The sequence below is a fragment of the Haplochromis burtoni genome, unplaced genomic scaffold (genome assembly GCF_018398535.1).
Source record: "Haplochromis burtoni strain Fernald_Lab_line unplaced genomic scaffold, NCSU_Asbu1 Contig_202, whole genome shotgun sequence".
NCBI classification, from domain to species: Eukaryota; Metazoa; Chordata; class Actinopteri; order Cichliformes; family Cichlidae; genus Haplochromis; species Haplochromis burtoni.
This window is the reverse complement of record NW_024582563.1, coordinates 374,202-399,476: the sequence shown is the minus strand read 5'-3', so window position 1 is coordinate 399,476 and position 25,275 is coordinate 374,202. Positions and strand designations below refer to the sequence as shown.

General features: G+C 39.2%; 1 protein-coding gene across 1 annotated transcript in view; it reads left to right on the top strand.

The window, feature by feature from the left end:
• Positions 1-1,362: 1,362 nt before the first annotated feature.
• Positions 1,363-25,275, top strand: part of map2 (microtubule-associated protein 2) — a 96,622-nt gene continuing 72,709 nt past the window's right edge. The window contains exon 1 of the mRNA XM_042226226.1: positions 1,363-4,142. The gene's annotated coding sequence lies outside the window, so the exon portion shown is untranslated. The remainder of the gene's footprint in view (positions 4,143-25,275) is intronic.

Below are 25,275 nucleotides of genomic sequence, written 5' to 3'. Positions count from 1 at the left end.
GAGTGGAGTTGCGCTCAGCTGGATCTTGATGATTCGCTGAGGTCAGAGGAGTGGCTGGTAAGATCAAAAGCGCCACAGCTGAAACCTGAAATCCCCAAGACAAACTGAGAATATCACAGGATGGTTGATCAAGGTGACACAGGAGGCAGCTCATGTGGAGTCATGCATATTTACGCTGTTGTGTCCCCAATATGCTGTTTACCGTATTTACGCTTGACTGTTGTTTTCAACACAAGGCGTTGTAAATCATTTAAAGGAAAATCAGCAGACTGCAGCACTTTCACCCATACATTGCTGTAAGGATATTTTCTCTAACATTCCTGTGAAAAAATGAAGCCGTTTCACGTGTCCTTCAGCAGAGACAAAGAATATAAAGCAGCAACATTCATCTCATTCATCTTGTGTGAGCTATGGAGCCTTGGTGGGTTCTTGAGAGCCTACACAGATACTTGTTTCCACTCTTGTTTCCTGTGATGATGCCCTGATTGCAGTCCTCTATTCCACTTTGCTTTGATTGGAGAGCGAATGAGTTGTCCCTAAACCAGACTTACCTAATCAACCTTCTCCACACTACAAATAACCCCTACTTCACTGCATTCATGTGCATATTCACTGAAGGGACTGTTATGAAAAAAAAGGACAAATAAAAAGCTTTCTGCAGTTTTATTTTACACTTAATGTCTGCCTTGCAGGAAATGTATGTAGCCAGTTATGACTACTTACAAAAATGCGCTCCCCTGTCATATTCAATTTACAAATAAAGATAATATTCAATATTTTTCTGAATGTCATTGATTTGTCTTACTTGTCAGCCTCAGACACCCTGGGAGCCTCGAGTCTTTCCTTTGGATGAGGATGAGGAAGGCGCTCTGCTCTCTGATAAACAAGAAAAAGTCCCGTATGGGTGCTTAGGGATTAGTTCAGCCTCTTCCACATCAAAGAACTCAAACTCCCAACCAGCTCCAACTCAGGCTTCTTATGCTACACTGCCCTCTGGGGGACAAAGCAAGAACAGCAGCTGATACTGCCGTGCCTTCTTTTTTTGTCTTTGAATGTAAGTTCATTAAAAATTTTTGTGTGTGTGTGTGTGTGTGTATTTTCTCAATTTTAAGCAAGTTTAATTTGTTTAACCACTTATTCCAGTCATACACTGAATTGTCTGTGCTTTGATTAATCTATCCAGTATGTCATTCATAACATAAAATTATTATTATTACTATTATTGTGACTTTAAAACATACATTATTAATTTATTGGATCATTCATAAAGAGTAGAAAGAGTATTTTAGAAGGTTAAGCCTCTGAAAAACATCCTTCAGTATTTTATCACTTAATTTAATATTTGCATCATTTCTTTTCCAGATCTCCTCTCATCAGGGACAACAAGCAGAACATGTGCCCTAGGAACCTTACCGGGAATATTTAATACATTCCACGAGCATTGTGATCTGATGTAATAAAAAACAACATTTTTTTTTTAGGCAAAAGTGATTATTTTGTTAGGGTTGTGACAGTAGTCACAGTAGTTTTAACTTCTGCAGCGGTTTCAGGTTTTAATGTAAAAGTGGTACTGTATGTAAAGTAATATATCTATCAGCAACTCCACTGTAGTGTCACGTTTCTTTCATGTTTGTATCTGTCAGCGCTATTTATTTCTACAGCTGTCTTAAAATGTAAATATAGGATGTGTTTAGTAACTTTTTATTTAATTTTTAACTTTTACTTGGTGTACTTGTGCTTTCTGTTTGAAGATGCTGTCCTTTTTGTATTTTTTTTTTTTTCCACAAAAAAGAAAATGTATTTGGAAAATATAAAACTTTCCAATATAGATGCCATGCTCTACTTCCATAGTTATCTCAGTGATCAGATCTGTAGCAAAGGGACATGGCTGCCATTTTTTCCTGGATTGAGAAGCTGCACTAGCGACTCCTACTAGGCTTTTGTTTTTTGGGGCCATGCTTTGATTCGGGGTCCACTCAAATCTTCATAAAAAGATATCTGTATATTCATATCCACATATCTGTAGACAGTTTGTAGTCCATCTGTGGTCTAAATTTGAGCAACTAATCACATTCAGGCAAGCTGTTTCCAGGTAAACAATGGAAAGGAAAAGAAGGATGCAACCTAACCAAGATCACCAATAAGACCCAATGAAAAGGTGAATACATGCATCATTTTAAAATGTCTGATTTTTACTTGTGGTACTGCAGTTGCTGAATATTTTATTCTTTTTTGTTGTCGTTTGTTTTGTTCTTTTAAAGCTCTTTTTGCAGTGCCCTATTATTTGCACACATAGGAGCAATAAGAGCAATACACCTAAAAATACTATGTTTTAATCCCCCTGAATATGTGGTCAAATTACAGGGATAATGTCTGCACATGGCTGGACTGAGGTGCCCCCCCAGTAATATCGGTGTTTTGAAAATCTGAAAAATTATTTCCTTTCAGGATTCTTGCAGCCCGTCACTACTGGAAAATCCAACAGGTGTGTGGAAGGATTTCAGGAGGAGTTTAACTAGGAGCAAAAATGTAAAACGACAGAAGGGAGATGAGGTAGAAAACAAGCTGCCTGTGTAATTGGGTCATGACATAGAAAATCTGAAATTAGAATATTGCACATCATTGCTTGTCAAGCTGTCAGTGCCCATTAGTCTGAAAACGAACAAGTCAAGTGAGGCGTCTCTTCAGTTGAGAGCTCCGAGGTTTTAATTTCAGTAATGTGAAGGATGTCTGCAATTCTCGCCAAGTCTACTTAAATAAGATGTAATTTATAAAAGCTGGATGGACAGAACATTGTGAGGTCATTTCAGTGATTTGGATGATTTACCTTTTATGGAGGTCGTCACTTTTTAAGGCCACAGTCTTAAAGTGAAACAGCTGGTATTTTTGATCCCGTATGCATAGCTTCCTCTTATAACGACCTGGGAAGGAGGCAATGGGCAGATGGTGGTCAAGGTCATCCCTCTCACATACTGTATGCATGTCAGCTGCTTTATACTGGGGATTTGGTGCTAAGATTCTAGAAATCAAAACTTGGATTAAATTAAATTAATTTACAGATTATAACTGGATGATTCCAAGTTCATAGAGGTGAATAGGGCTCATCTGTGCTTTCACATGGCTTCGGGTGTCAGCTGAGGTAAATCTTTTCATTCTTTAAGATCCCTCTCCTTGGTCACACAGCATTACAACACTCTTTGTTGGAGTCAGCAGAAAAAAAACGTAAAACTATCAAGGTCGCTTGCACTCACTTCCAGTTGAGAAGTGGGAGACCTTGTCTCTCCTTGAAAACTGAAGAAGAGCTCGAAGTGTCACATCAGTGCAATAGTAGTAGGATTGTCTGATCTCAATAGCACGCAAAAAGAACCTCTTGTATCCACATGGGGGCCATATTGCTTCTTAGAAGACTACACAAGTCAACGAACAATATAATGCATACACATAGACTGTTTCCATGAGCTCTACATCAACTGAGTAAAATTAACCCTAACCCTATAAACGAATAAGCAGATTATTAACCCAATGAAAAGGGGGGAAGATGTGTGCACTGAACTATGAAAAGCAGATTGTAACTACAGCATTTGCACTCTGGGAGGCGCTCTTATATCAAAGAATATCTGAATACCGATTTACCATGTGTAATAAATAAATAAATAAATAAATAATACTTACTGTTGAACTGGGATGACCACAAGTAACAGATGGGAAGTGATTCTTCATTAAGAACATTGTTTCTGGGAAGCCAAACTATTTTTCATGCAGTATTTTTAACCCATGCCCCGAACTGCACGTGTGCCTTTATACTGATTTATTGCCATAGCAACCTAAAGAACGTAATACTTGACGAGACGACATTTCGCCAGCCTTATTTATTTTGCAATACCTGCTGGCGTTGTACCTTTACGTCAACACAGTAGGTTTTACACTTCCGTTTAACCTGAAACGCGTCGGTACAGTTTGTTGCTGCTCCACCTCTGTGATAATTTCTAGCAAAGGGTACACCAGAACACCGTAATGGCTAGTTTAAACACCGACGCAGTCTATCGGAGTGACTAGTAGGATCATTACGGTAAATGTAGGTTGCGGAGCCTGTGTGTGTCCGACAGACCGGGAGTTCCTCTGGAAGACACTACGCCGAACAGGTAAAGAATTCAACACTTCTTTGCTTTTAACAGCATCGTTTTAATGCAGCATAATATATTGCGATTGGCAGCGACTTAAAAAGCATGCGACATTGAATGGCTAGAAAAAGAAGTCCTTAGACCCAGCAGTAAATTGACATTTCAGTGAGCTGAAGCTGAAATGATGAGGTGCCCCTCTGTGTCTGTGTGGATGGAAAAAGGACGCATTGTTCGTCCGAAGGAGAAGTGAATCTGGGCTCCTGTGAGTCTGTGTGCTGTCTGAGCTGTGGTGTGAGCCGGTTTTAAGATGAAAAATGCTGCGAAATTCATCCGATAATAAATCACATCTTAGGAATAGATCTAGAAATCAGAATCCCAAGATGGGTAGAATCCACACTGACTGACCTAATTGATCCACTTTTTAATTTTTTGATGGGGTTCAGGAATAATGTCTGCATTGTGCTACTTAAAGGCTTCACCTACTGCGGTGACTGCGGGAACTTGGCTTGCTGCGGTGGCAGTGCAAGGCTATTGGGCTTTAGTAAGCCTATAACACATTTCGGAAAGCTGTAGGTAACTGTGATAAAATCATCAGAGGGAATCCCTAGAGAAATATGACATTAATTTCCAATCACCCCAGAAAGGAAAAAGGGGGTGCAAAAGGAAAAAAAACAGGTGCTGAGTCATATTGGCGGGTCCTTCCCCTGATTGATCTCACAAATTGAAGCCCTGTATGTGCATGTCTGTTGTTGTCACCGTCGCCACTGCATTTAATGTTAGATTACAGTTTAGTTTATTTCATTTAAAGGCATTTTGAAAGACTTGATGTCTTTATTAAACCCAGCACAACAAATAACACTTATAAAAAAAAAAAAAGCCAGGGCTGTTACACCTCAGAGGTCTTTTTCTTCATACTGAAATGGCTATTAAGTAAGCTCATACATGATGGGTTCCTTACACAGTACATAGGCTTCAGTCCAGTCTCATTTACATACAGGCACTGGCTATTGATTTTCCTCCATCAAGTCCATTTACAGTTTGTGCACACATACATATAAATGCCTGATGCATTCAGGATGAGGCTGCCATATATTGAGTCATGCACAGCCAGGGAGGCTGCTGTGAGCTCCTCCTTGGTGAGGGATGGGGCTCATGCTTTCATGTTTGTGAAGGACCCGGCTGGTCGTTCCACCTAGGTCTACATTTTGCCTGTTGGACGTAAATTCAGCTTTCTCAAGATGCTTCAGCCATCACATCCTTATATCTCTATGGCAAAGAGGACAAGAGGAACATTTCAAGAGCTTACTCCATGTTTGGATCTATACTTTGACATATTCTGGAGAAAAAAAGGCCAAAAAGCAACAAAACTGGAACATATGTAACATGCCTTCTGTTTTTTTCTTTGTGAAGTAAAGGTTATGATTTGCTTCCTTTAAATTGCATTAATATCGACACATTGCCTTTGCATTGGTGATTAATGATGTGTTTATTTTAGCATAAATGACTCCTTTTATATGGGCTTTATGTATTGATGAGAAGGTAAACAGTCTGAGTTTACTGATTGCGTTTCTGATTGTGTTTAGCCGGAAAGTTGACCTCTGATGCAAAATCTTTGTAGTGATAGCCCTTTTTTTGCTGAAATAACCAGTTGACGTTGAAGTATATGTATTAAAACAAACAAGCAAAAAAAAAAAAGTCTAATTGTCTTTCTATTGTCGAAATCTCAGATTAACTGAGAGTAAACTGAAGCTGAAATTATGAGGTTAATTAAGCATTTTGGCTCAAATGTGTAAAAAGAAGGGTTGATGGTTTCGGTATTAAATGTCACCCCTGTTTAAGTTGTTGGAAATAATATTGAAAGAATTCTAAGTAAAGTATTTGTTGTCTTACATGTATATATTGCAGGGCTGTGGTTTGTAATCTCAGCCAATAAGTGTGCAGAAACATTCTTAAAATTGATCAGATCTAATAAGCAAAACTGAAAACTTTCATTTGGCTGTAAGAGTGACAATACCGTTTCAGGTGCCAGTTAGGTTGGGAATAGCACTGCAACCTGGCAGTTCACATTCACGTGTGGCGCCTCGCATTGTGGGTCAGCTTTACATAAGCCTTGTGTGTCAGTGAGGCAACCTAATCCTGATTCCTACAAAGATACTTAGTCAGCCTGGACAGCTATACACACACACACACACACACACACACACACACACACACACACACACACACACACACACACACACACACACAGGCAGTCCTCCTTTGTCACATTCGGAGTTTGATGTAATGCTCCGTGCTTGTTTGTGTCTGTGTGAGACAGAGAAAGTGGGAAAGGCTCCCTGTATGAAAGAAGATAGACACTCAGTGGTATCTTTGGCTGCAGCGCCAACACACTAACACTCAACCGACATGCCTGCCAGCTAACTGCCAATCTAGCTCCCTTCTTTCTGTCCCTCTGGCAAAGGGAGGTATTCCAGGTTTTTGTAGAGATTAGCACACTGGTCAGCGTGCCTGTAAAGTAGTGATTTATAATTATCTTAAGGATCAACTAGGGGCACAGATTTTCTCATTGCTGAGTAATTGGTCAGTTATTTAATTTATAGGTTGATTGGTTTTGATTTTATCTCAAAAATTTGTAAAGCAAATTTTTTTTATTTTTTTTTTTAGAATCCACATTTGTATTAAATACGACAAAAATACTGGCAGTCCTCACATCTGAGAAGCTTTGCAGTTCACATATATGAAAACAGTTTATTAATGTTAATGACTCAATAGGGCTGCTACTGCAGTTACTAGTAATAGTTGTTTATTCTTGTTGATGGCATAAACTTTTGCACTGAGATCCAGGATTCTTTCTTACACACTTGCACTTGAAATCGATCGTGTTTTGAGGAGAGAGGGAAATAGAAAAGCATATGGGGTTCATAAATAACTAGCAGGTCATTGATTAAGAGCTTGCTATAGTACTTTAGCTGACCACTTATATTCATTGTAACAGTGGGTAGTTCGGTGTCAAGGATGCATGGCAGGAGTTCTGTGTCACCAGGATAAGATCCAGCTTTACGTTCGGTATTCAGCAGACTTTGTTGTGCATGGTGTTTAGACAGTGCCTATGCAAAGCACCGGTATGAACGAATGCTTTCAGGTCAGGGACAGGTGAAGGGCAACCATCACCCGGAAGGCAATGTCTTGCTTGATGACAGCAGTTTATTGACACTGGGAAGCTTTGATTGATTTGAAGCTTTGATTGATTGTCCTATTCAGTAATGGTTCCTCCTTGTCAACTAAAGCTATCTGTACAATATGTAGGCTGAAGGATTGAAGCACGCAAAACTTGGTCACCACTCCAACCTTTAATGCAATCATATACAAAGCAGTTATTTCACTTAGGTAGTATTTCCATGTCATACCTGTCAAATGTCACATTTAACCAATGCGATGCAGCTTTTAGTGACTTTACAAATTTTTCTTGTTTATACCGTGAACATCTTACCAATTCTTCCATTGCAATCTTCTCTGAGAGCAGATTATCAGTGGAAATAAAGCGTGTAAGTCGTAATCCCAGATCAGCATTGAAATGCTAATGGAAAGCAGAATGCTGACTTCACTTGTGCTCTTGACAGTCCTGTCAGCAAAAGAGCAATCACGCTGACAAGTCTGAGCTAACTAATTTACATTTTTGGCTACGGTTCAGGAGTGGCATGCCCCCGTGCTGACCTCGCCTGACTTGAAGCTAACGGACATCGACTTCCACACAGATTTCTACACGCTGAGCAGCGTGATGTTATATATGCTTTTATGTGTCTTGTGGAATTCTGTTCCTCAGCTTTGATTTTTATGCCCCGAGGGACAGCTGGGGTCAAGCCCAGTGGTCTTTAGTTTGCGGGAGGCTGAGATCAGTCAAGTCAAACCCACAACCGCCTGCCCCAACATCCAGACTCTCTCTGTCTTCCTGACACCTCTGGTTGGAGTATAGACAATGGCTGTTGGTTGCATACTGAACCTAAAGCACATCTCTTTAGTAATGTGGATAAAACCAAAAGCGTCCAAGCTTGAGCTTGACACAGAGATTTAAAATGTAGTTACACAGATATTTCAGAATGTAGTACTCTGACAGAAAAACCTCTCAATTATTTGAAAGTGCACTAGGCTGTTTTTTTTATTTTTAAATTCACAAATTGCTTCCTCCTTATTGAAAATTCTTTGGACATGGAATATATTTGCTTTTGCTATTGCCAGCACCTCACACTCTCAAATGGGAGCTCTGGCATGAGAATTCACATGAAAATTGGACTGTAGTGTTTTGTATTTACGCATGAATATGGAAAATGAGTCACCGTCCTTCCAATGTTGCATGTCAACTTTCTTACAGCAAAGCCTGTTGAGGATAAATAATATCCAGTCCTCAAGAAAAACCCCTAGAGTTTAAAGTACAAGGTGAGACTTGTATGGTGTAATGATGGTGCGATTTTTACTGCAGTGCCATAATTTGAAAAACAACAGTGTTTATTTTTTTGTCATCATAAAATCACTCACAGGTGACAGGAAGTGATAACATCAGGCAAGAAGCCACAGTTTCACGTACTGTTGGCAGTTCCAGTGTCCAAGCAAATCTTTGTCAAAGAATATGGCACACGTGGCATATAGCACTGATATGTAAGAGAAAAAGAACAGGTGCATGTGTTTACTATTCATATATGCATTTGTGCTTCAAGTCAAATATAGAAAATCGATAAAACACGAAACTTTATTGACACCATTCTGATGTCAGAAGTGTATATGGATGGATTTTTTTTTTCAAAGTAAGGAGAATATGGTATGTAGAACGAGAAAGAAAGCTGATATAAATATATGTGTGGGCTGAAGCAGGAAAAACTTAAGGATGACTCACAACTCACCTAACTATCCTGTTTTTCCTCTCCTCTCCTCTCGTGTGTGTTGTTTTTGCATCTGTGTTTGTGTACAACATCCCTCAGTCTTTGTGTGGGAGTCTGTGCTTAAGTGAGTGGGTATCGTTTACAGCTAAATAATGCTTGTGCTAAAGGAGAAAAAAACATCCCCCTCAGCATTTTCTCTGGTGTGTGATGTTGACTGCATCCCAGTGGCTTTATTTTGTGACATAATTCCGTCATTTAGGTTCTTTCAACCTGCTTCAGCCGATTCAGTGGTTCCTTGCGTTTTGCTGAATGCCTGATAACAAGGCTCATAGAAGAGTGTGTGGGCATAGAAATCCAGCTAAACGGCCAGCCCGTAGAAAAACTGTTGTGGGAGATAAACTTCAGGATTATGATTGTTTTGCAATAATCAAACTCTATTGTAGCCATACTGCAAATATCTCAATAGCATAATAACCCCACTAATCTTTTCTTTATTTATTTTTTGGCAAATGCTTGAGTAATATGTGTTAGGCCTTTTTGCTTATATTTGATAGCCACTGTTCAACTGACAGGTAATGTAGAGAAAGAGAGATGAGTGATTTTCAGTAAAGATCTGATCGGTCTGGAATTGAACCTTAGACTCAGCTGATTAAGGCATTTTTCCCATGTGGCTATCCCCTAGCGGCTAGGGCCTAGCCACTTGAGTTGTCTTTGTTTATTCCATTTAAGGCTAAACTAAAATAACAGAATAACAAATACTGTACTGGAAAGCTCATCAGAGTGTTAGAAGTGATGAATATTTCTAAAATCTCACTGATGAGGATGATGAAATCCATTAGTGCGCTGATACAGTATATTGGTCAAATCCCTGAGTGTTTCACTGCCGTTCATTATCGGAGAGCCAAAACCCCTGAGATGATCCAAAAACAGCCATCTTCCCGCCCAGTGCCTACAAAATCCCTACTACCCTTCACATCCTTATTTGAAAGGGTTTAAAATGAAACAGATGTATCATAAATATCCTTCAGTCTTATCTACATTTTCCTCTTTGATTTCCTGCAATGATAATAGGCCTCACAACATGAAGCCCGATAGCAGTGTCCATCTCATAAATGAGAGACCCTGTCAATCATGAAGAGAAAGCTAAAGAGTCTGAAATCTTCTTGATGGGGTTTCTTCCCAGCAGAATTAAATGTAAACGTGTGAAGCCCTGGTTTAAAGGTGCCAATATGTGCTGCACTTTTTAGCTTGCATTTCATCTTATGTAAGGTGTGTCAGACATAACATAATATAATGTAATTATCCCACAAAAAATATGTTGTTTACACGTGTTCTTTGTCAGTCTGGGAGAAAACATACTTAACATACTGTAAGTATGGATCTCACCATGCAGATGCAGAATGTCAGTGAGCTTGCATAAATTGCTTGTGTTACAGCCTCTGTCAGGGTAATTGCATTTCACATCGCTTTGTTAAAATGCTTCAGTGTTACTGCTCTGTCTTCTGCCCGCTCGTCTTAATGGCTTTTCTTGATGGAGCACAGAGGTTGATGGTGACGCCCCCTAAGGTCTGCAACAGACCAGACAGGGGAGCTGCTGAATGACAACATTGCAGAGGAGTAATTATCTTTTGTGTTTCTTTCTCAAGCTAATGAAAAAAACAGTCAGAGAGCACTTAAGTGAATAGCGCTTTAAGACCTTCTTTCCACCTGCACATGTTGTTCAACACATGTTGACTGCATTATGTCATGAAAATGCAGGAGTCCATCACTGTCGGCATTAATGCGCCTCAGATATGTCAATTAGTTAATGCCAGGAATAGTCAGAGATGCATTTAATTACACTACCAACATGAGTGATGAAATGCTACCACTTTCAAAATTACCAAGAAGCGATAGGGTACTTACGATCGAGAAAATAGATGAGGATTACAGAACTGTGCAAAAGTCTGGAGCTACCCTTCATTTCTTTATGTATTGTTTCTGAGGAGCCAGGCTTTCTTGTAATTTTGGTCTTGAGCAATAGTTTTCCAGGCTTTCTGAAGGTCTTTCAAAGTTTTTCAGTCTGCTATTTGTACCTGGCCGATTTCAGTGGATTGCTTTTATTTGTTTGTTTGCTTTTAACACAGACCTATCATTCACTCAATCATTTTGAAAGCACCTAAGTCAAGAAATGAACCAATGTTTTGGCTACATGGACAAAAATGGACAATTCAGTAAAGATCCTGTTTTTTGTTGTATCTTTAGGTACTTTAGTTTTTAGCAGCCTGTCTCAAAAACACATAATTTGTTCCCATTTTATTAATTGAATGTATGAAAAATGGCAAAGGTAACTGTTTGGGAGGCATGAAATGGGATTTTTGTATCAATAAGTTTACTCTTATTAGCGCTATTAGCTGAAAAGGTGACATATCTCAACATGGTGTACATTAAGAATTTGAGGGAAACAGGCAAGTGGAGGAAGAGAGAAGCCTGTCTACAGAAGCTCACCAGTATCTGAAAGTCATGTCCTTAAAAATGGGAGAAAATCTCTAACAAAGACCTGACACAGGACCTGAGAGATGTATCTGGCTCTTCAGTTGAACGTCAGAAATATTTTCAGTGGAAGGGTGGCTGTCAAGAAGCAGTGTTGAGGATCTCACCAAAATTGGATATACTGTCAGATTTTGATCCACCATTGTCCAGCCAACATGATCCATCCATTTTATGCAGCTTAGTTTTTAATCCCAAACACACTGCCAATGCAGTAAAAGCATACCTGGAGAGAAAACCGCATAATAGAACACTTTAAGTGATGGGTTGACCTCCCAAGAGCCCAGACCTCAACATCACCAAAACAGCGTGGCATCATCTTGACAGAGAAGGTAACAAAAGGAAGCCAATATCCAAAGGAGAGGTTTGAGTGTCCTTCAAGAAGCCTGGAGAACTATTACTGACGCCAATTTCAAGAAATGACAAGAAAGGTTGTCAATAAGAGTTCAGGCTGGGTTGCAGGATAAAGTGGGCACAATAATATTGACTTTCAAGTTTGTTAGAATTGTACAAACACAGTTTTGCCTCATATATTGTATTTCCGTGCATGTTTGCACCCAATATGTTTCTCAGTGTCCTAGCAAAATATAAAGAAACCTTTGCACAGTCCGTTTGTTGATTATTGATGTAGTTATGTGATTTTCTCTGCATTTCTATTAACTTATGAAGCTAGTACTATTTGTTATTAGGAACGGAATCCAAAATACTTTATATAAAAACAACTAAATGCTGAATCACTATTTGGCCACAGCTAACATATGAATTTTTTTCTTCTTCATCGCCTGGCGTGTTGGCTTTCCTTTTCCCACCATATTGTCGGAAGTGTCACCAGACGCTTTGTAGAGTGTGTGATCTGTGATTTTGAACTTGTTGGGGATCTGTGGGAATTCAGAACGTAAAAGCCTACAAGTTAGACATGAGAAAAAACATGAATTATTCCTTCAATGTTTTGAAGTGTTGTTTCATCTCTTCAGCTTTCGTCTTCGGGGAAGCAAGTCGTCCCTCGTTCAGTTATGTCATAAACACTCACGCCTACTCATGTGAAAACCCACACATGGAACAAAAGCACATACACACAAGCACGCATTCACCCAGAAATGCAATTGCACAAACTACACATGGTTGTCGATTAGAATAGATGAGTCTTTAATCTGGTGGTTTGTGAACTCTTTTGATGGCTGTGTTTCACTTGATGTGTTGCGGCAGACTTTTCTCTTCTTGACAGGATTATCCTGTCAAATGACTGACGCCAGCTCCTATGGAAAGCTTCATCCATGCAACCTCAAACACTGTGGAGCTTTATTTTGAGATATCCACTGTCACAGCAGCACAGCCAGGGATTATAACTGGGCTTTTATTGTGTGCATTTCAGAGTGTTTGCTTCCTTTTCTGAAGCAACCTGTTGCTTAACTCTTTAGTAGTAGGTAAAAAAAAAAAGCCTTTTCTTCCCAGGGTTTCAGCTGAAACCCTATTTTTGATCTGGCTGTCACTCATCACATAATATACTCTGTGATGGTGAGGCACTTGTGTAGTCAGAACATAAAAGGTAGATAAGTTTACAAAATCTAATCACTGATAAGAGATTTGTCGATTGCTTGGCAGAGAAACTAACTGTGAGTGCACATTTTAATCCACATATTCGATTAGGGGTTTGTCAAAAAGGTAAAAACAGAACTGAAGGTGCTTATGTAAACAGACAGCCTATTACTTTGTCAGAGAACAGGGGCAAAGCCAAATCCCACATGTACATAACTGGAAGATGATAGCCCATTATATCCTGTGCCAAGTAGAGGAGGCCATGAGAAGGTCACTGGCATACTGTCCAAAAACTGTGAGTGCACAGTTTCTACCACGGGCCGGGATGTGTGCATCAGCGGGTGCTGATTAAACAATGTGCCACAAAATGCAAAAACATTTAACTGGATTAGAGTTAGGTTGGGCAGGTTTAGACAGAATAAACTAAAAAACTGTAAACATAGAACTTGTATAGCTTGCTCATCCATTAGCTTTACATTTTCTCTAGTAACTTTACTCTTTTAACCACCTGCCTCAATATTTTACACTTAGGCCCATAATTTGTTGGGCAAAGACACAGTTTTTGCATTTTTATTTTTTTTTGCCTATGTACACAACCACAGTGGATTTTATTTTATTAAACAGTCAATATCTGATGGGAGTACAGATATTCAGCTTTAATTTCAGGGAAATTTTGCTTTATTTGTTTAGGAATTACAGTTATTTTTCGACATAGTATTCTATTCTCAGAGGCCCAAAATCGGACGATCGTGGCTCAAGAGTTGGGAGTTCGCCTTCTAATCGGAAGGTTGCCGGTTTGAGCCCCGGCTCAGACAGTCTTGGTTGTTGTGTCCTTGGGCAAGACACTTCACCTGTAAAGAACGGTTTGCAGTTTGCAGCCCTCTGTATTTTCCTTCATGACGGCATCTCTCGATTACAGAATTTGACAATGATATGACTATCATATCGTGTTAAAAGTCTCATTGACTTGGTTAGATATGGTGAAGTTGTATTTATTTATATTTTAATAATTCACCTTGTTCACATTTTGTCATCTTTCAGGTCTTTTGATGTTGGTGAGTTGGTCAGTGCATTTATTCCTAATAATCAACAAAATTATTAATTTGAGCCTAATGACGTCTTCCCCACTTGCATTGACATCTCCTTGGGAACGAACCTCACCTGTCCGTGGATACTGCTTATCAGTAACTTGTGTAATTAATTCTGACTCTCCAAAAAAAGGGGTACTGTGCACAAAAGTGACTGTAATTCCTCAACAGTGAATGCAAAATTTTGTAAAACTCACAGTGTCTTTGAAGCTGCACTTCAACCGCGTTGTGATTGTTTGATTTAAAAGCGACTGCGGTGGTGTGCAGAGGGAAAAGTGCAAAGTTTTCCATTTGTCCAACAAAACATGGACTTAACCGTAATTCATAATGAAACTGTAGCGGCAAAAATGTAAGGGCTGACAAAAAAAAAAAAAGCACAGAAAGCCATCCAAAAATACAACGCTTATTAGACTACCAGGATTAAGAGCTAGTGTATATATGACTAAATGTGAGTGGAAACTTCCCTATTAGAGGAAATTCTAGGATTACAACAAAGGAAGAGGGGATGGGATTACTGTACTGGCAGATCACATGCATACACACAATAGGCTTTTGTATGACTGATAAAGAGTGGTAGGAGGAAAAATTGGAGTGTGAGACAACCTTTGTTGTTGACAGGTCATATTGTTAATTATAAATGACTTCTTAGAGATAACAGATGGATAGTATCATAAACTAATGAAATATCTGCAAACCAATTTTTCACTGTCTTATAGCAAATTATTTCCACAGAAATGAAAATGTGTTCATTTGTATTTCCAAACAGTATTAATAGAGGGTGCAGTTATTTTGACCTTCATCCAAACAAGGCAATGAAACATGATGTAGCACTAAATAAAAGTGTCTGTCATATCAGACCTGTGACATATTAGATAAACAACTGTGGCGAGGATTTCGGGATCTCAGCTTTATCAGGATTCTTGGCTTACTAAAGAAGATATTAGGGCTCAATTTTAGCTGCTCCTCTCAGACATATAATTTGGTCATTTTGGAGTAGGATCGAGGAGGATGCATATTAAACAGCTATTGTTTTTCTCTTTCTCACTTTAAGTATTTCCATGATGTGTAAAGCTCATAATGTTTTGTGAAACATATTAAGCTTAGTCCTGCTAATCTTAAAGGTTATTCTGAAATCTTTTACAAAGCTGTGATTTCACCTGGTGTGCCCATATTCAGTGTATTTGAGCGAGGCAGATGTGCCCACATGCATGTTAGCGGTCCAGACTAAACCCCACTCTGAGTGGCCCCAATTGATTTTAGTAAGCCAACTAAAACCACCAGGCTTAGGTTAGCTAATATTTTTTGCTTTCACCCAATGGTAGCCATTAAGTCAAACCACCCACTATTATCACACACACACACACACACACACACACACACACACACACACACAGAGTAAAGCATGCTGCTCTTTCACGGCCTTCAATCTATCTGCCTCTTGTCAGCAGGCATTCCCTTTCTTTGATTTGCTCATTGCGGTGTTCTTCCATGTTGTGATAACTGATGTTATGTGCCCTCTCTTGTTTTCGGTAGCATGGGCCAGAGACACGAAGACGGCTAAAAGAATCCCGGGGAGAGGGAGAATGGTCTGTTCACCCTGCCAGTTCTCTCTTCATATGTAGCCACTGCTTGCAGGGCATAGCCTTGAGAATGCAAGACTGGATCAAAAATGATCCGCTCCGTTTTCTTCCTTTGTTTCCCTCTTTGTGTATATTTCAGAAAAGGGTGTATTTATTCAGCCATTGTATTAAACATCCATTTTTCCATGGCAACCCGGCACTGATGATCCATTTAGGATGTGTAGATACAGCATTGCTCACTCCTTTTCATTTCTTTTACATTAGGCCAGGGAGAAATCGAGTGGGAAGGCACTGATGGCTGATAAGCTAAAAAACATGAAGTTATTTGGTTTTATTAACAACTGATTGAAACACAAAGATTTAACCATTTTCTGGTAAAACAAAATAGACACACGGTGCCAAATTACTAAATAATATGTAAGAAGACCCACTCAGTATCTTTTATTGGATTGGATTAAGGTTACAATTTGTGCTTTATCTGTGGTTTGAAATAATGTGAATACAGTACTTTGTCTTTTGGAGCAAATACAATAACGCCTGACTGCATTAGTATAACCAGAAATTATAAACCGAAGGTTGAATATGTTGAATTTTACCGTGGTATTCTTATTCCATTTGTCTGTCAAAATGATTACACAAAAACCACTTGGCTGAATTTCATAAAACATGGTTGAGAGGTACAGTAGTGTGGAAATGTGTTCTTAACTCATTCACTGCCATTGACGTCTCTAGCCGTCAATTGCAGTGAATGAGTCAATGGGTTTAACTCATTCACTGCCAATGGCTGGCAGTGAATGAGTTAATACAGTGGAACCCCGACTTACGAAATTAATTCGTTCCAAAGGGTCTTTTGTAAGTCAAAGCACCTTTTTCCATCGCCTTTTGAGTGAGGCGATGCTGGCTGAAGACAAAGTTCTTGGTGGAGGAGGAGGTGGCAGAGGTTGAAGAAAGCATACGTATACATGCGTACGTGTACATGTACATGTAACATTATGGAATTGAATTTAATGTTTCTATTTTATGTATTTCGTTACGCATGCATTTTGCCGTACCACAGGCAGAAATATTGCCATTAAGTGCCTTCGTAACTTGAATTTTGCGTTAAATGGGGTCTTCGTAAGCCGGGGTTCCACTTTATTTTGATAAGACGATGTAAAGTCTAAAGCCTTACTGAATTGGCACATTTAGTATCAGTCCCTAGGGGCAGCAGAGCATAGGTTTATTCTTCAGAACAACATTAAATCACACATGAGATGTTCTCAGTTTAAGGTAAAGACACAACCAGATAAGTTTCCTCGCTCACTTGATAAGATTTATTCTGCTTAAACAAGCACTTGGTTTAAGTACAGTCAATTCATGCTTACCAGTATTTTAGTGCCTCTCGTGTCACTATTGGAAAAAATACACTTAATGTGATGCTGACACGAAATGTGACCATACATTTGCATTATTTTTTTGTTTGTATTTTCTGTTCATACCTTCATAAACAGGGACTCTGTTTTGTATATAAATTTGATCATTTTTTAAATTAAATTCTTTCAGATATATTTGGTGATTAAAAATTAAAGTGGAAGATAGTCATGATTATGACAGACCTTTTACAACTCTTTCTGCCAACTCTTTCTTTTCTATCTAAAAATTGATAAAATGTTTCTGTAGTTCAAGATGTGTGCAGGCTTGACAAAACAGACAAGAAATTATATTAACAAAGTCTTGATTTATGTGGTCTGTCATTCTGAATTCAGGACTTTAGAGGTCACTGGTGTTTTAGTCGCTCTACTCCCTTCCATTTTCTCAACCACATTCAAACCTTGTTGGCTCCTCCCTGTTTTCTTTGCAATGATAAATGTGCTGAGAGTAAATGAAAATTATAACCAAGGTCAAGTTATTGTATTTAGCTGATGGGGGGTTGTGCTTTTTCTAATTGCGTTATATATCATGTAGGGGTAAAAGTGCAATACTGGTTGAAGTTATACCTCAGTTGAGCCTTATCGATTACTTGACATCTTGCAGAATTAGTTTGGTCATAGACCGTATTGGGCTTCTTTTTTTCCCTCTTTCTTTGATTTCCTTTATAGGAAATGTGGCTGTTTACAGTCGGGGAAATTGTTATTTGATCCACTTGCTCACTTACAAAGAAATCAAATCTTATTTTTATGACAGTTTCATTTTAATGGAGACAGAATATCAACTGAAAATCCAGTAAAAACATATTAAAGCTTATAAATTGATTTAGTACTTGGTCGTGGAATCGTTGTATTTAGTTTGTGACCAAGTTTGCACACATCTGATGACTGATTCTGGGCAACTCCTCTTTACTGAAACTCTTAAATCCTTTAGGTTTATTGACTGCGACTTGGCAACTCGATGCTTCTTTTCTATAGGACTGAGGTCTCAAGACTGGCTAGGCCACTGCATGAACTTAAAGTGCTTCTTCTTTAGCCACTGCCTTGTAGTTTGGCAGTGTATTTTGGGTCATTGTCCTGCTGGAAGACACATCATTCACCATCTTCAGTTTTATGGCTTTTATGGTACATGGTCCCATCCATTGACCCGTCAATGCAATGTCAGCGTCGACCTGTGTCGACAGGCTAAAAGCATATTGTTACCACCACTGTGCTTGACGGTGGGGATAATCTCTAGATACTCAGCATTTCTCTTCTAGTTGATGTCAGAGAGCTTGTTTATGGTTTCATCTGACCACAGCACTTTCTTCCAAGCCTCCTCTGAATAATTTAGGTGCCTACTGGCAAACTTAAGATGGGCCTATGCATGTGCCTACTTAAACAGGAGGACCTTGCGTCCCAACGGCCTTCAGATCATTAGCAAGCTCCTCCCTTGTAGTTTTGTGCTGATACACCTTTCTCTTGATTATCCTCACCCCATGAGGCATGATCTTGCATGGAGCTCCAGACCGAGGGTGATCAATGGTTATCTTATACTTCTTCCATTCCCAAATAATTCCACCAACAGTTGTCACCTTCTCACCTAGCTTCTTGTAGGCCATTCCAGCCTTCAGGACACATCTGCTTTGTACATATAACAAGCTGAGAACAGGAGTATCTGTAATTGATTGGCTTTGTGCCACATGGGTACAAAGCCAATTTCTTGGAGCCAGAATTCTGGCTGGGTTAAAGGGGATCAAATACTTATTTTACTTTTTGTTTGTTTGAGTTTAGAGTGGATTATCTGCACTCTAAGTACTCCAGAGTTATTCAAAATCCTGTAATTGCTCCAAGATTTTGGTTTGATTATCTGTTGACCACCTCACCATATCAAACAGTCAAACACGGGATTGTCCCCCAAAATTTGGTCCGGCAGACTTAGTGGATATCTCAGGAGTCTAACTCCCTACATTCCCTTCAAGGTTTATCAGTAGCAGCCTGAAAAAAGACCAAAAAAAACCTTTTCCCTCCTTCTGACATGAACCTTCACTTAGGCTGAATCAGCTAATGCTGTTATCAGTTGCTATGGAGACTGACTGAGTTAGGATGTTGCTGTGGAAACTGAGCAGCAGCTCATTACCACCCACAGCAACCCTCCACACTCGCTTGAACAGCACCACACAAATACATAGCTCATACACACTCATTTAAATACACACATACACAGTAGATATGTTTTTTCATGATGCATCAGCTGTAAGTATGATTAATATTGCTTTTATTTAAACCTCACAGAGATACAGTGACATGGTGCATACACCTGTACAAATGTCTAGGAATTTTGCGGCGCTTTTATTAAAATTTTGTATTAACAGGTCACCGTGGGTTTCACGTGAGTCAGTCTCTTAAAGATTAAATTAGCACTCCGATCTTCGTGACAGGAGCTAATCCCTAACCAGCACTTTCATTATCACTGCATTTAGCGTGTTGATTCCAGGTGCGCTCAAGCTGAAATTTGCTCTCCGTCAGCCCTTTTTCACCCCAAACACTCAGAGAATGTCACAGTAGGAAAGAAAGCACACGTGTTACTAATATTATTCTGTTCAAATGTTCCAGTAACCCACGGCAGTGTGACAGTAAAACCAACATGAATACAATAGCAGCCACTTGAAACTGAAGAAATGGAATTCGGCCGTTCTTTATTCTTCTAATTAAAACTGGTGCCTTTCCTACTGTGACATGACAAAATGTCTGCCGTGGAAAGGGCCTGGGTGGGAGGGGGCAGATGTGGTCTCTCTTATTTGCAAATGGATCCTGCACTTGTTTGTTTCCAGCAGTCTGGGTTTAGTCTGGGTTCAACTTTTTTCACCTCACAGTCATACCTTTTTACAACGCCATCCATTTCCTGACTTGCCTGCTTTTTGCGAGACCATGCTAGTGAATTTTGTCTTTTAAAATGCAGTTTTATCAGTGTAAATAAGAGGAATCATTAAGAATCTGAATGAGAATGATTTTCTCCCCCTACATATAAGGCTTGTTCTATTATTTTAATATTTTTCACAGGGATTTAGAGTCACAAACTAATCTCTCCCTTAAACAAAATTACATTCAGTAAGCAGTGTAACGACCACATATGTGTAATTAGCGTGGCATGTTACACTTGTTTACATGAGACGATGTTGATATTAGTCATCTCTGTCCACAAGTCTCTGTTAAAATGTAAATGCTGAAGAAAATCTTGACCCATGCACTTGATCAGGGCTTTCTCTCCCTGCTGTTGTTTATTAATTCAGTAGTAGCTGTGCTGCCTGCTGTGGCTCAGTGTTTCACTGCTCCCCTGATAGTTTCTGCTGTGATACTGATATATTCAAAAACACACTCTGCACACTGCCTGAGAAGTCCGTAGAATTGACTTTGCAGTGCACCCATATGGCATTTCATTCTAGCTACTCGAAGCACAACATTGGACTACAGTCAAATGTATTAGCACAGCGTTCTCTATAATATCATAGTGCTAAAATTATCTTTTATATATGTAGGCCAGAGGACAGAAATTATATTAAGGCTATAATTACACAGGACATGTCTTTTGTCCACGAAGGTACGTTTTCTAAGTGTTATGTACGCTACTTGTGCACACCTCAGTCTCTGTTTGACTTTCTGTTTCAGATGCATTGGGTGATTATAAAAATCCATTTAACATGGATGTTTGTATTCCAATTATGGGCCTATTAACATGCTACACCGCACATGTTGCCATGATAAAACATTTGCAGGCTACACCAGAGCTCCGTATAAGCGAGTCCATCAAATCTCCCTGTCTCTTGTTGGTTCACACTTGATCGACAGAGCTTTGTCATAAAAATGAAATCTGTCGTCTCAAGCATTTTGTCACTGCATCTGCTGCTGAACCCTCAAAACAGTTAAATATAGAAATTAACCAGCACATTTTTTGTTTCTTGATGTAGTAAAAGCATCACCCACTGTAGGACATATCTGGCTATCCATATGGTCACTGACACAGCTATAAATACTGTACTGTATCTCCATTCACCAGCAGAGAACACACACAAGCTTCTACTTAATCATAATGGATTAACTATCGGGTGTTGTGTTTTGGGATGTAATTCCCAAATCTCCCAAACTCATTTTAAAACTATGAATGCACTGTAGTAATTCTTTGTGGACTGCTGTATATATATATATATAAACATCTCCACACATCGATATCACACATGCAGTTGGTAAAATTCACACTCACAGACTTGACAATGCCAGTGCACATACTGTATCAAAGTACTCGCTATTGAACAAACCATTAGCACTGGTACTCTTAAAAATGTGAAGGCTGATCATGAGATTGTTTTGCCACATGCAGTAATTCTACCGTGGCAGTGAAAATGAAAGCTGCATCCACCTGCACTCAGCAGCAAGTGGGCACAGCCGGAGGCGGTCTATGTGTGCCCGATGCACACATGGTGCACCTGTTTGGGAGTGCGCTGCACTGTAGGCATTTGTGTAGTGATATGTTTGTGCGAGACTGGGGAGTGTTCATTAGCTTATTGGTAATGTAACTGACTGGTGCTGTTTATAGTGGAGCCCACGCAAACTCCTAAAGAAGCTGTGAAAACGCTTGTTCTCTTGTAAAGAGCACCACCAACTGAAGCTCTGTGTCTGACACCGACAGAGCAGGCACTTTATTCCGTAATACATATGGTGTCTCAGCGCAGGGAAATGGCGCCGAAACACAGAGTTGAAAGAGGTAAATGAGGTCTCGGCAGCAGTGGGTTTAGTCAATAGAGGAAAAAGGAGAGAAAAAAAAATCTAATTTTAGCGAGGTCATTTATTCTTTAATGTGCGTGAACCCTTTGTTATTGCTAGTATCTTTTCCTCTTCTTTTTATACACAGCAAATTGCACTGAACAAGGGAAAAAAAAGAGTTGGGGAGAGGAAATTCACTTCCATAATTTAGAGTGAAAAAAAAAAGCTTTTCTTTCTCATCCCCCAGCTGATTTCTGTTTTCATTTTCAAGGGGAAATTAAAAGTTATTTTGGTTCACTTTGGAGAAACCACTTGTCCGACATGTTTTAGCTCTCTAAAACACTCGCACTAAATGCAGTGTGCATATTTTATAATAATATCACTAATAGGGCTGGGCCATATCATACCGTTCACGGTAATACCGGTATAATGTTGGGCAATGATAAGAAAATGAAATATTGCGATAGAATATGGGTGCAAGGTGGATTGTTTTCATACGCACATGGCGGAAAAAGCATGGCGGCGACGGAGAAAGAGGAGGGTGAAAGCAGATCGTTGAATGAAACGGATGAACCAGAATTGGTTTGTAAAAATGCTGCAACTTCAGTGGTGTGGAACTGGTTTAGCTTTCGTCCGTCAGATACACAACAAAGCACTATTTTTGGTAGAGCATGCTAGCGGGCCGTCGTTATTACCGTGTTTTTTGGAAAATACGGCACACTTAAAATCAATCCTTTGATTTTTCTGAAAATCGACAGTGCCCCTTATAATCCCGTGTGCCTTATGTATGAATTCTGGTTGTGTTTACTGACCTCGAAACGATTTTATGTGGTACACAGCGCTCGAAAATCTGTCAAATGTTTTAGTACGACTTTGCTAAGCTACGAAGCCTCACAGCTTGATGGATTGTCGGAGCATTACGGCTATCGTAAGCAGGAGCCTCGCGGAGTGATACGTACTGTGCTTCAACATAATATTACCATATTGTGTGTGTTTAACCTCTTTTTAAGTTTTGTGGATATTATACATGGTTATGCTGAGGATATGTCGGCCAATTTCCACTGGAAATGCCTTTTGGTTAAACTGTCAGCAAGGAATTTGCATTTGCACTGTTAAATTTTTATATAACTTTAATGCACATAAAAAGCAGCTGCTTGTTTAAGTGAAAATACATTGATGGGGTTTTTTGTTGCACCAATAAAGTTGAAGAGTATTTTGTCTAGTGTCAATTATATCGTCAGTTATATCGTTATCGCAAATTTTCAAATGTATATCCTGAAAAATATTTTTGGTCATATCGACCTGCTCTAATCACTGATGCCTTTTGCAATTTCTTCACACAAAGCTAATTTCTGGTGGCTCTTTGCCTGTATTTATTCTCTTAATTTTGTCCCATTAATAATTTCTTGTTGGAATTCAGTGCTGTGACCACATTTACACATTTGTGTAAAAGTTGTTGTCACTTCATCTGGCATATTGTTTTGTGTGTTGTTTTGCTAATTGATTAGGTCATTTAAATTGTTTTACAAGGTTAAATGACCTGAGCTCAAAAAGCATCACTCCTTTAAAGCAAACTTACAGCTTGGCATTGATCTCGTATTCACTCTTAATGTTTTTTGGACATATAGGCAAACTGAAGTAGGTGTTGAGTCATCATTCAGCCATAAATTTTGCCTCCAGGGATGTCAGGGTCTTGAGTTCCTTGGGGTGGGGTTTTTATCCAAAGGAGTTAATGTACAGTTTTCCTAGCTTTGGCACCCTCTGCTGGCTACATGACAAATTAAAAATATAATTACAGATGGGGCCAAGCTGCTCAGCAGAGCAGTTGAAGAGTGCTGGTTCATACTGCTGGAGTATTTTCATTATATCATGTTCATTGCAGAATGTTGAACATTTTATGGGTTTTTTTGTACCAGTTATTAACATGACCTCACTTTAAACCCTGTGCAATGAAAGATGTGACACAATAAATATGAAGTCATACTGCATTGTCTTCCAGATTTTGAATGCGTTTCTTAAGCCATTAACCAAGAATAAACAGCATTTTTGCATGAGTAGAATTTTGCTTAAGCAAATTATTGCAATTAACAAATATGTTTCCTGTTCAATCAATCATCACAGTGCCTGTTAGTGGTCATTTTTAATATGGTCCCTGCTCCAGCTGAAGAAAGCAGGATCAGCATCTTCCAAACCCCACCCAGCACAGTGCATTGATGTGGATTCAAAACAGACCACAGAGGCCTGCGAGGACCCAACCAGATGAATGTCTGTGCCTCATGTTTTCCAACATCTTAGCGGTCCCAGAGAAACAGACATGCACATGCTGAAAGGAAAAAGTACAAACAATGGTGGGGTAAATGTGGCAGTACTTCTGGGAATATTCATGCATGACAACATGTAATAAATAGACTACACAGCATCCTTTAAAGGTAAAGGAACAACACAGTAATGGAGGGATAGTAAATCAAGTATAAGTTATCGATAGTGTAAGTTATAAGCTACAGTACTGTACAAAAGTCCAGAGTCACCCGTAATTTCTTTATATTTTGCTTTCAATGGGACAGAGTTTCTTGTAAAGTGGTAAAGCAATAGGCTCTCTGAAGGTCTTTCATTTTAAACATTGGCTGCTTTTCAACTTGTTTTCAGTCCAGTCCTTGTACCTGACCATTTCCATAAGAATTTCATAGGAATTATTTGTTTGTTAAGCCACTTAACATCAATCTATAAATCATTCACGCATAAAAAATGTCCCTAACTCAAGGGGTAAATAAAACTTGCCTTAGGCACTTTGTTACTAGCAGCTTGTGACACTGCTAGTGACAACAACCCTTTTTGTTTTTATCTTGGCATAGCTGGTGTATAGTGTGTACTTAAAAGTTTGAGGAAACCAGGCAAGTGGAGGACAAAAAAGAAGTGGCAGGCCTTAGAAAAGCTGAGGTATGCCAGATTATTCAAGACCTGAGCTGAAAATCTGTAGCAACAGGACTTACAGAGTTAGAAATCAAGATTTAAAGTTTTTGGTTTAAATTGTTGTCAATATGTCAAATTTCTGGAATCATGAATGCAGAAAAGTATCATCAGATTTTGATCCAACATGCAATTCCATGTGGAACGCAGTTGTCACCACCTTCATTTGTCACCACCAGACACACTGCCAATGCACTAAAACTGTACCTGGATAGAAAAACGTAGAATGGACTATCAGTCATGGATTGACCTCCACAGAGCCTTGACCTCAACATTATTGAAGCTGTATGGGATCATCTTGATAGAGAACAGAACATAAGACAGCCAACATACAAAGAAGAGCTTTGAATGTCCTTCAAGCTGCATGGAGAACTATTCCTGTAGACAACTTAAAGAAATTACTAAAAAGTGAGAGTTCAGGGTCTGTCAAAGAA